The 12,705-nt window shown below is 34.2% G+C and overlaps 2 long non-coding RNA genes across 5 annotated transcripts; one reads left to right on the plus strand and one right to left on the minus strand.

The window, feature by feature from the left end:
* Window positions 1–5,983: 5,983 nt before the first annotated feature.
* LOC146901332 (uncharacterized) lies at window positions 5,984–8,714 on the plus strand. Of its 2 annotated transcripts, none has more exons than XR_015021966.1 (5): window positions 5,984–6,299; window positions 6,584–7,046; window positions 7,143–7,265; window positions 7,919–8,032; window positions 8,190–8,714. It is a non-coding gene; the product is annotated as an uncharacterized LOC146901332 (long non-coding RNA). The 2 variants fall into 2 exon arrangements; XR_015021967.1 differs by having other exon boundaries at window positions 5,987–6,299; window positions 7,919–8,039; window positions 8,190–8,617.
* Window positions 8,715–10,570: 1,856 nt separating this feature from the next.
* On the minus strand, window positions 10,571–12,619 carry LOC146901333 (uncharacterized). 3 transcript variants are annotated; one of them, XR_015022026.1, is made up of 3 exons: window positions 12,293–12,619; window positions 11,462–11,830; window positions 10,571–10,857 (listed from the first exon to the last, which is right to left on the minus strand). It is a non-coding gene; the product is annotated as an uncharacterized LOC146901333 (long non-coding RNA). The 3 variants fall into 3 exon arrangements; XR_015022024.1 differs by having other exon boundaries at window positions 11,455–11,830; XR_015022025.1 differs by having other exon boundaries at window positions 11,455–11,834.
* Between the last annotated feature and the right edge of the window lie 86 nt (window positions 12,620–12,705).

Below are 12,705 nucleotides of genomic sequence, written 5' to 3' on the forward strand. Positions count from 1 at the left end.
AAGTCTTACATTCTAATTTTTGCATGAATCTTAAAGTGTAGAAAAATAAAAGGATGAAGATGTGAGATGGGAGATGAAATGCTCATGATGCATGAAATTCAATAGAGGAAATTGTTAGTAATATAAGGCATAGAGAATGGAGATATAGGTAAGTAAAACTATCATAACCAAAAGGACAAAAAGGATATATAAAATAAGCAAGAGTAATGCATAATAGACCTAAAATTTCTCACTAAAGCAAGGCTTAACTATGACTTATAATTCTCATGGTTCAACATATTCTCAAGGCATGAAATCCAGATTTAAAAAAATGAGAATCTAAGAATTATAGCAAGCCTTACATTTTAATGTGAATTTAGGCCTATTTACACTATTTATTCACCAACATTACTTGCAAAGCAAGCAAGTAAGCAACATATGCACATGACCAGTAAAAAACACATTCAAACTGAGGTAAACTCTTCACAAAATCACATATCATGAATCACAAGTGTAAATCAAGAATTAGAAACAAAATTAAGCCAATTTTCATCAATTTTAACATGAAATTCAAGAAATGAAACAAGAAGTAGCATCAACATTCCCTATCAATTTTTCCAGTATAAAACTATCAAAAAAAACATCACAAAACTATCAAGAACACTCTATGAATTTTAATGGCACTTTTATAGAAAATTTCAAGTTCAACAGAGGTGTCATTATCAAAAATAAGGTACAAAATAGCAAGAAACAGGTAAAAACGAAAATCTGCAAAGAAACAAAAACCAGGCCCAAACTAAAGGTGGATCTTGGATCACAGGGAAGATCCTGGAGCGTTGGATTGATCCAGGGAGAAAAAACCCTAGATCCAATGGCTCAGAACACAGGGGAACACACTATGGTGGTGCATGCGCGCGCGTGTGATTAACACGCTGGTATATAAGCCCAAACAAAGGGAAACATCACACAAACCTTAACCACTTCTCTCTCTACAATGTTCTTAGAGAGAGAGAGTCTGCAAACTCTCTCTTCTCCGACCTAACACCGGTCATCTTCAACCTTTCTCCGACGCGGTGGCCGGCGGTGGCGCCGCCGCGTCGGAGCCTCAAGCCACCCAGATCTACGACCTAATCACATGGTTCTGACGCTCTTTCTCTCCTCTATTCGATTCCGAGGCTAGATTTCAAAAAAGATCTTTGGATTGACGTAGATCGGGAAAGGAATTTACGGCTTTTTGACTCTTTATCGTTCTAAAAAATTTTCTTGGAGGAAAACGTTTTACATTTCTCGATCTACGCCATTCAAACTAGTAATAGAGGATTTGGAAAGAGGAAGATAAGCTAGGACTTTACCTCTGTGTGATTCGGAGATTTGAACAGAGAAGCTTGAAGTGGAGCTTCGTTCTTCGTTTCTGGTGAACGTCTCCTTGTTGCTTCGAACAGATGAACACGTTCTTCTTCTTCTCTCGTTCAACTTCGAATCTGATCTTTCTTCTTCTCTGGTTCAGTTTCGAATTCGATTTCTCTTCTTCTCTTCTCACCAAATCCCTCGTGATCACGTCGGATTTGTCGCCGTTGGTGATGAATCTGCGTTTGAATTGCGAGGGTGAACTCAATGATGATGATGCTTTGGGAATCTGAGAGTTTTCTTCTTGCAAATTCGCACTGGTTTTTTGTAAATTTTCGTGAAATTGAAATGAATTTCGATGTGGTGATGAATCTGTGATGTTGAGATTTGTATGAATTGGATGCTTCAAGGTCGAATTGATGATGATTTGTCGCGAAATTGATATTCTGGGATGATTAGGGTTTGAAGGTTCTTCAAACCTTCATCATTGTTCTTGCAGTTTTTCTGTTTTGATTCTGTTTTGGTGAAGAGGGAGATTGTGATTGTGTTTTTGGTGAGTTGGCATATTCTGAATGGATCTGTGATGATTAGGCCCCTTTTATAGACTGACACTTGGACAGGCTGGGCCAATAGAATAGTGACACATGGACTAGACTTGTAACTGACTGGACCAATGCAAAGTTAACACGTGGACTGGACTTGTGACTAACTGGACCAATGAAAAATTGACACATGGCACTGGACTAATGACTTGGACAATATGGACTAAAATGCAATTTTTAGAATTTTAGGACTTAAAATAAAAATAAAAATAAAATGAATTAAAATTGGTAACCGGAAAATAACGTAAAGTGAAACGATTAAAATTGACAAAACGGACTAAAACGAACCAATGGCTTAAATGAGGTACTTCAAAGTAACCTCTCTCCGCCAAAATTTCGTGTGAAATGACCAAAATGCCCCTAGGGCTAAAACGACTAAAAATGACTCAGATGCAATTTTAAAATGGATTTTTAACAGAAAATTAAAGCAAGAACTTATACAAACAAAAAAAAAGACTCAGAGACAATTTTAAGAGTTTAAACAGGGTTTTAACACATGAAAAGACTAAAATGCCCCTAGGGGCTAAACTGACTCAAAAATGACTCAAATGATATTTTTTGGAATGGATTTTGACATGGAATTGAAATGAAGACTTATACAAACCAATTTAAAAGACTCAAACAATTTTCAAGGATTAAAATGAGTTGAATGCAGGAAATGACTAAAATACCCTTCTATGTGAATTTTGCAAATAACATTGAAATAAAATGCAGAGAAAGATGTAACTGATCAGAGACAGTTCAAATGACTTGTAATGCAAGAAAAGAAGAATTGAGTTGGTATTTTTAGGTCCAAAATTAGGGTATAACAGTCTTTACCTAATTCACGACAATATACTGATTTCTTTCTTACATTATTTGTCTTTACCTAATTCACGGTAACAGGCAGGTCTTTACCTAATTCACGATAATAGATTAATTTTCTTTCTTGCTTTGTTTGTCTTTACCTAATTCACGGTAACAGACAGGTCTTTACCTAATTCACGGTAATGGACTGATTTCTTTCTTGCTTTGTTTGTCTTTACCTAATTCACGGTAACAGACAGGTCTTTACCTAATTCATGGTAATAGACTGATTTTCTTTCTTGCTTTATTTGTCTTTACCTAATTCACGGTAACAGACATGTCTTTACCTAATTCACGGTAATAAATTGATTTTCTTTCTTTCTTTTGGTTGTCTGTTTCGCTTTTTACACCACGTTGTAATGCTCCTACACCCCCTTTTCTGCTTACTTGTTACTCATTTTTTTTATATATAACCCTTCCAAAAAATTTCATGCATTTTTTTAAAAGAAACTCATGTCGTGACTGTGTTCCCTGCATTCCTTTTTTCTTAACTCTTTAACCTTCATGACTTTATTTTATTATTTTTATTTTGCTTTAATATTTCAAATAATGTTTCATGCATTTTAAATGTTTTTAGTCCATAATATCTTAGTGTTAGTTTTGCTTTAATATTTCAATTCCTACTTCATGCATTTCTTTAATATTTTGACATCATGCATTCTATTTGATAATTCATCCTAGTATGTGATGCTTTTAAATTTCTATTTATCTTGTTATATTATGTTTGCATTAATTCTAGTATGATCTCATGCATTTTTTTTATTCTTGTAATTTATTTAAATTCCATGATATTTAGTGTGTATAATTAGGGAATGGATGTAATTTATTTTGCGCATTTTTATTTCTTGCCATAGAATGTATCTAGGAGGGTATGTAATAATGTAGTAATGCGCACACCGACACATGCACCGACACTATACCACTTTATTTATCGCTTTACGTTCGTTTTATTTTTTACGCTATTACACTAGTTTACTGTTAGTTTAGAAAAATCTTTTTATCTCAAAAATCAAATATGTCAAACTTCAAATATTTTTTTAATAAGTCTTGGACTTTAACCCAAGAGTTTTCCCTTTATTTTCTTAATCAAATGTTTAAGCAATTTAACATCCACATTAGACATGGATTTTTCGCAATTAAAATGAACCAACTTCATCGTATTGAGGCCTCTTATCTCTTCTTAAAACTTTTTTTTTCGAAATGTTAAAATCAATCTAACCCACCAAATAATTTTTTAAGAGTGAACTACAATGATTTTGATTCCATTTGTGGATATGTAGGCAAATGATTTTATTCCTTCCAAATCAAATAAAAATAACCAAAAACATACTTCTTCTCCCTCCATTCTTTCACCTAGATTCTTAGACAATAACTTTCAAATAAATAAATGAATTTAGCACAAGATAAAGTATGTAAGAGGTTACCACGGAGTACCGTGGTCGTTAGGGGTGCTTAACATCTTCTTCTATCGAAACCAACCCCCGGATCCAAAGTCTTAAATAAGGGTTTTTGACTCATTTTTTCCCTTCCCACGAATAAAAATTGAGAGTCCAAAGATCGAAGGTTCAAAACCAATTAATGTTTTGACACCCGAAAATCATCGACTACAACTTCCACAACGTGACAAACCAATATTTATATTTCAGCTGAGCAATGTACCACCATTTAGTGTGTATGTGTGTGTATGTGTTTGTTGCCGTGGCTAACCTGATACTGCAGTGCGTTTTTGGAAAAGCTTGTAATCTTAACTTCACAAAATGGTGATCAAAAAGGCATTGGGAAGGGAGAATGCTAATTTAAACGCTAAACCAAAGAATGGCTTAGTGTTTTAACACGCCTCAAATAAATTACCTTAAGTGCAGAAAACCTATAAGAAATTAAACAAAGTAATGATAATTATGCGACTCTAATGATCTATAATTCACCTTACTCCTGAGACTTTTGGAGAAGGTTCTCATTTTCATTTCCAATCTACTTCTAGTTCATACTACTTAGAATTTAGCAGATTGATGGCTTATTTTATTGGACAAATCTCTCTATCCTCCTTCTTAGAGTTTTGTGGAAGTGTCCTTTCATATAGTCTTTTTTCTTATACACTTTTGACCTTAAATTATACCATATATAGTAAAGCCTTCATGGTAAATTTGGATTGGTTAGGTGAAGCACCTCGTGGCTATACAAAGAAGGGCATCCAAAAAAGACTAAGGGACATGATCTAATTTTAATTCATGTATTTGAATCATAGATATCATTTCTTAATAAGATAAGAGATCACCAGTGAATTAAAAAGTGTCGCCTCCAATCCACCCTAAATAAAGTGGAATGGATGATCCATTAAAATAATTGGACATATTTTCAACCGGTCTTGTTTATGTGCAGGTAATCCCGCAACAAAATAAATTAGTTAAAAAAATGAGACAAAAAAACCATTGAAAATGCGGCAGATTAACGTGTTACCCGCCAAAAATGACGGTTGGCCACTAAAGCCTCCATTCGTAACCATGGAGTTGTGTGTTAGGTTAGGCGGATTAGGTGGGTTAGAGGCTAAGGTACCCAACTCGCTTTAATACACCTAAACAAGTTGACCATTTTGGAGAGAAAGTTAGAGGAATTAAACCGTGAGTTTATTTTCCATCCTCAAACTTCTCGCATGCCCTATTTTGGATCGTAAAACCAAAAAAATGGTGGACATACTAAAAGTTTTTTTTTTTAATCGTTTTTACACCTTTGAATATACAATCCGAAATGTCATGTAGAACGTATAAGAAAAAATACATGAGATAAAAAAAAACTCAAAATTCATTTATGCCAAAACCACTGACATAGCCCTATATCATAATTTGCATAGAGTAATTTCTCTTCTCTTTTGGACTATCTTATGCACCACCTACCATGAGATGAGAATCGAGATTTCTCAGCTAACAATTTTTAAAACAGTGCAAACCATGTGCCCCTGACACTTGACAGGCAAAGCTGGCTAGTGATTTTTTAGTGTCTGAGATTTTCTAGCTTTTTTCATAGGTTAATGCTTCTCTGGAACTGTTTTGACCATTTCAAGTGGCATAGGAATTAATGTCATCAATCCACCACTGTACCATTCCAACATTATAGAGAAGAGAAGCCATGATTTATACGACCAAGAACCCATAATTATTGGTTGTCCATACACATGGATTACTTTCTAAAAGAAATGTAATATATATAGGAAAAAGATTCATAGACCACTCTTTTCTATACACCCCTTTGTACCACTGCTGATGTGGCAGGGGTAGTTTGGTAATTTCATGCGCTAGGGATAGTTTTGTAGTTTTCACAATCTCTTCCTCTTCTCTGTTCACAGATCTCTGTTCTCTCTCCATCTCAATCCCACTCTTCCATCTCTCTCCCTCAACCGGACCGCTCTCTCTCCCTCAACCAACACACGATCTCCACTCACCGCCATGTCTCTTTCCGTGATCTCCACCCACTGCCACTGTCGGTTCACAATCAGCAACTGTTTTCTTCCCGCAATCTCTCTGTTCTTCGGTGAGGTTAATCTCAAATTTTCATTTTATTTTATGACTAGAATTTGTGTTTATGGTTTATCTGTGTGCATTTTGAATGTTTTTCTCCAAAATTGAATGTATTTTTAAATGATTTGTTTAACCCTAATGAGATGGTAATTTGTGTTGATTTGAAATTATTTGTGACCAACTTTAAAGGAATTAGAATTTCATGGTGTAGAAATTAATCATATTATTAGAGTCTCAGGTTGTTAATTCTAATTAACTTTAGGCACTTAATTAAATATATATGGTTTTTGGTTTAAGGAGTGAAATGGAGGAAGATGAATGGCAGATGGTGCAAAAGAAAGGAAACCAATTTGTAGTGAATGGCCAACCTTTCTATGTCAATGGATTCAACACTTATTGGTTGATGGTATTTGCTGCGGATGAGTCGACAAGAGGAAGGGTCACTCAGGTGTTCAAACATGCATCCTCAGTTGGTATGACAGTTTGTAGGACTTGGGCCTTCAATGATGGCTAATGGAGAGCCCTTCAGAAATCACCATCACTTTATGATGAAGTAGTATTCAAGGACCTGGATTTTGTGGTGAGTGAAACAAAGAAATACAAAATCAGACTCATATTGTCATTGGTTAACAATTGGGAGGCATATGGTGGCAAAGCACAGTATGTCAAGTGGGGCAATGCTGCTGGCCTTAACTTGACCTCTGATGATGACTTTTTCTCACATCCAACTCTCAGAGGCTACTACAAGGACCATGTCAAGGTAAGTTCCTTGAGATGTACCTAAAACTTAATTCTTCCTGTTTTTCTTTTAAACTAATTTGGTTCCTATACTATTTCTTGATTGATCGCTGTGTAGACTGTGCTCAGTAGAGTTAACACACTCACAAATATCACTTATAAGGAAGATCCAACAATTTTTGCTTGGGAGCTAATGAATGAGCCTCGATGCACCTCTGACTCCTCTGGTGATACGTTACAGGTATATATGTTTTCAATATTTTTTATTTCAGTTCAAAGATAATTTGTGTTGGTTAAGTTATGTCATTCTTTAGTTAGTTTGTGTGAAACATGTTATACATAAAATAACATTCACCTCTCATTGTTATTTTCTCAGTCAAAATTCACAAGTTCTCCTCCAATTATTTAGTATGTCTTTAGTGATTTGTGGTCAGTTATGTTAAAAAATGGCTAAGTGTGGGAATTTTGGAAAAAAAAAGTGTGGTTAATTATTTGTTACGATATGGTTAAGTGCATTAAACTAGTTTTTTTTTCGAGCAAGCATATAATTGATGGGGAATAGTTAAAAAAGATGGACATACCTATGTAAAATTGTGACTATATGCTTCAATTATTTGGTTACTTGGAGTTATCTTGTTAAAACTATACAATTTTAATACAACTTATCAGTGAAATACCAAAAGTGACTATTTGTTATGTTTCTTAGACTCTAATTCCATTAATTTTGTTGTAAGGTTGATAAACTTATAGAAGGTAGAAATTAACATTTGCAATTTTTTTTTATTACTTCATAACATTACAAGAAACATTCCATCAAAAAAACATTACAATTTGTGATTATCTAGGCTTTTTTAACCCTTCTCATATGTAGTTTGTGCTTGTTGTTTATTACAGGACAACTAAAATCCATCTATCCAACTTTATATTGAAATCAATGGTTATCATGCAAGTCTCTACCGAAAGTACATGCTTTGAGTTTCTATGGAAATTTCCACCAGCAATTGAAATGTATGATGTTAGTAATCTAGAATTTATCATCTGCTTGGCTTTAATAAGATGCTTTGGTTTGTTGCATAAATGTTTGACTTTAAAAATTGCTGATTGAAATACTTCTATGTTTGATAAAAACTAGTCATTTGTTCATTGGATATTTTTCTTGTATTAGTGTGGAAGAAACCCAAGACAGAGCACAAGCCTTGCCATTGCATATCAATTTTATTACACAATAATAGAAACTCATCCAGCTTTCCAATCAGCCATTCATGGGGAGAAATTGAGTCATGAATTAAGGAGAGACCTCACAAGAGAGATTGCATGGGTTTTTCGGTGATTAATGATGATCTAGCTGTCTACAAGGCCAAATAAATTCGCAAAGCATGGATCACAAATGGAATAACACCTATGTTTTTCCTGAGCATGAGGATTTAATTTCTTGTAGATAATATGCATTGCTGCAATTAATTTAAAATGTTGTTAGGTGTTTCTATAGAATTGGTTTATGCAAGGTAGAGGTTGAAGTAGCTTTACAAGCAATGACGTTAGTTTAAGTACTTGTCTTGTGGTATTTTAGCATTACATGTGTACTAGAGGTTACTTCTATATGGTGTATTAGCATACTAGAAAGTGTAACCATGTATTATTAGCTCAAATTATGAGCTTGTTTAATGACATACTTAGTAAATAGTCTCAATCACTAAGTTTTTCCATCTTAAAATTTTAGATAACCAAAACAATGAACAATGTGACCACAATTATTAAGAGGCGTCACCACTATTATATTCAGGTTTTCAAAGTGTTTGACTTTAAGCGTGCAAACCTTAGATGATATCAAAGATGCATTTTAGACTCCAAGAAACATGGAGGGCCCATAAGTTTTACGATTTCCTATTTGTATGACACAAAATTAAGTTTTTCTTGAAAACTAATAGTAGTTACACATTTGATAAATATTGGTTAAATGCTTCCTCGATTTGGTTAGTATTTGTAAAGTCTGTCAAACTTACAAGATACTTCACCTCGCACTTTATTAACATCAGTCTACTCACAAGTGTGTCCAAATATATTATCTTCCCTCATATCACGTGGAGGAATAATGAGAAAGACAAATTGGTTAGGGAAATAAATTGTGGTTACACCTTTGATATTTAGTGGTTAACTACATCAGAAATATGGTTAGTTTTCCTAAAGATTGTCATGGATATAAAATAATTCACATAATTCATGGTTAGCAATCGTTAATCACTTATGTTAACGGTCCAACATACCTAATCTAATTTGATCACTGCACTAAAAGCATTTCCAACCATAAATAACATGTTTTACAATCGGCGAGTTTATCACGCCTAAGGACGGACAAGTTCTAATTTATGAAAAAATAGTGGTCACTTATTTGTAAAAATGTGGTCATACAGACCATATATTTGGCTAGTTTATATTTCCCAGATGTAAATAATCTCGTTTTAGGCGAATCGAACGCATGATCTCATTTGATCACTGCACTAAAAGCATTTCCAACCATAAATAACCTGTTTTACAATCGACAAGTTTATCACGCCTAAGGACGGACAAGTTCTAATTTATGAAAAAATAGTGGTCACTTATTTGTAAAAATGTGGTCATACAGACCATATATTTGGCTAGTTTATAATTCCCAGATGTAAATAATCTCGTTTTACGCGAATCGAACGCATGATCTCATTTGATCACTGCACTAAAAGCATTTCCAACCATAAATAACCTGTTTTACAATCGGCAAGTTTATCACGCCTAAGGACGGACAAGTTCTAATTTATGAAAAAATAGTGGCCACTTATTTGTAAAAATGTGGTCATACAGACCATATATTTGGCTAGTTTATATTTCCCAGATGTAAATAATCTCGTTTTAGGCGAATCGAACGCATGATCTCATTTGATCACTGCACTAAAAGCATTTCCAACCATAAATAACCTATTTTACAATCGGCAAGTTTATCACGCCTAAGGACGGACAAGTTCTAATTTATGAAAAACTAGTGGTCACTTATTTGTAAAAATGTGGTCATACAGACCATATATTTGGCTAGTTTATATTTCCCAGATGTAAATAATCTCGTTTTAGGCGAATCGAACGCATGATCTCATTTGATCACTGCACTAAAAGCATTTCCAACCATAAATAACCTGTTTTACAATCGGCAAGTTTATCACGCCTAAGGACGGAGAAGTTCTAATTTATGAAAAATAGTGGTCACGTATTTGTAAAAATGTGGTCATACAGACCATATATTTGGCTAGTTATCTTTCCGATGAGTAAATAATATCGTTTTAGGCAAAATATATACATGCGGAGATTTCCGATTCCAAGTACACACACTACTAAAAAATTGTCATTTTCGAACGGAATTTCGGACGGTTTTGGGATGAAATTTACGGATAGTTCCCACGGATTTCGGACGAAATCATGTTTTCAGACAAAATTCGGACAGAAAGGGCGTTGTCCGAAACAAATAATTTAATTTGCTTTAAATTCAAATCCTAAAATTTATATTCAATAATACATACTAGATTCAAATGAAAATAAATAATAATTCAAGAGTAAGCAAATGCTCATTGTCTGAAACAAAATTAAACAAACTAGATTAATATGTGTGCTCCATGTTCTAGTACAATATATCACAAAATAACATGACTAAATTGTTCATTAGTGGCAGAAGAGGATTCGACAAGGGATTGGGCGAGATTTTGTAGATTGAGAGCGTTGGTCTTTTTATTATTATCTGCAATTCTTTTTTCCCGCTCCTCCTCATAAGGTGTCATCTTTTTCACAAGGTTGAGGCTCCAAACACACTCTCACTGCAAGCATTGATGATAAACAAGTCAAAACTATGCAAATAGCTAAGCATAATAGGATAAGAGAAAACTAGAAAAACAATTAGGCTCTATTCGCAATGGAGACAATACAACTGTGTTTAGGCGTTTAGGCTCTGTGCAGGTCCTTCAATATATCAAGTGTACATGAGCTTAAGAACTACGTTTAGGCTCTAATCATGTTATTTGTATTTCTATTACATAAGCTTAAAGAACTCTCCCTATGTGAATCCCAACACCAATACTTTGGCTTGAAACCATGCTTATACAAAACAACAATGCTTTCAAGTAGCAATATTAAAATTTGAAATTTTTCCACAGCAGGCTCAATCTAAAAAAATAATACGAACATTTCTATCAAGCATCAACCAAATAAACCACAAAATTCAAGTGAGATACTAACCTAGCTGTTCAAAACAACACCAATCCAAAAAGTATAAAAAATGTTCTACGAAAGACTTAATTAGCAATAATTTATTTATAGATATAACCGCATAAGTTAAAGTACCAACAATATCAATAAGTTATTAGAAGACGTATCAATCACATATTAGACAATATCAATCACAAAGATGTTAGTACATGTTACCAATGGTCCCTGAGTCTTAGATAGGTCCAATTTGTGTTCATTAAAAGGTCCCTGAGTCTTGGATCCCACTGCTAGTGTCTCAACTTTTTTTTTGAATTCAGCATATATTAGAACAGCCCTGGTACAAGCTGTACCTAAAAGGGCAATATAGCAGAACAAAAACAGCAGACAGAACGAGCAAAAAAAAAAAAGAAAAACAACAGGATAATAGGACATAAAACACACTAGAAACTAGCCAATACCAAAACCAAACCAACACCAACAGCAGCAGCTGCTAACACAACAGCAAAACAGTCCTTGCAGCACCCTCGGCTAGCAGCAACAGCTGCTAACAGCAGCAGACTCGTCCGATCCAACCCCGGCAAAAAACTACCTTTTTAAACAAATTTTATCCATCAATAAACAAACAACATAAAATTCAACCCATTCTTAACTTCAGTACTGCCAAAATCTCAAACATAAGTCCATCTATTTCTCGAAATTGTCTATTTTCACATAACCAATTCAATTCATCATTTGAAAGCTTATAAAACTAGTAGAATAATTTTCATTATAACAATTATCCTTATATTACCACTTAATATAAAGTTATAAGCTATTATTTGAGATGAATAACATCAAAGAACTAGCATGTCAGCATGGATTTTCAATAACAGTAGCGTGAAAGTAAAAACATGCAATTTGGCACAAACAAAAGTCCTTAGATCCAATCCAATCCAGTATGAAGTTGATAGGTTCCTTATTAAGAGGCTACTTAATTACATATATACACAGATCAAAATTACCAGATTGAACAACCAAATCAAACAAAAGGGAGATGAATGAATATACCTCGGTTGAACGACGCTGACGAGAGAGAGAGCAAAGACAGATTGTCGGCGGAGAGAATCAAAGATCGACGGCGGCGACGGTGAAATTTCGTGAGCTGCTCCGATGGGTTATCGACGGCGGCGAGGGAGAATAGGGAGAAGAGGGTAATGGCGTGGGAGAGTGAGATGCCCCAATTCAATTGCTACAGTTTTTCCTTTTTTTAATTAATCAATACTCTTTTTTTTTTGACATGGACTTGGCAAAAATTTGGCCAAATTTTTTATTAATAAAATTTGCCACATAAGAGGGTGTAGGAGTGGTATGCCACCTATGGTGGTATGCCTATCACCACTCCATGAAGTTTTTTTTAAAAAAATGAAACCACACACATGGATTATTTTATTATAATTAAATTGTTGTACCAAATAAATAGA

Source organism: Medicago sativa, chromosome 8, assembly GCF_051527215.1.
Source record: "Medicago sativa cultivar Bolivia chromosome 8, Bolivia_mono, whole genome shotgun sequence".
NCBI lineage: Eukaryota > Viridiplantae > Streptophyta > Magnoliopsida > Fabales > Fabaceae > Medicago > Medicago sativa.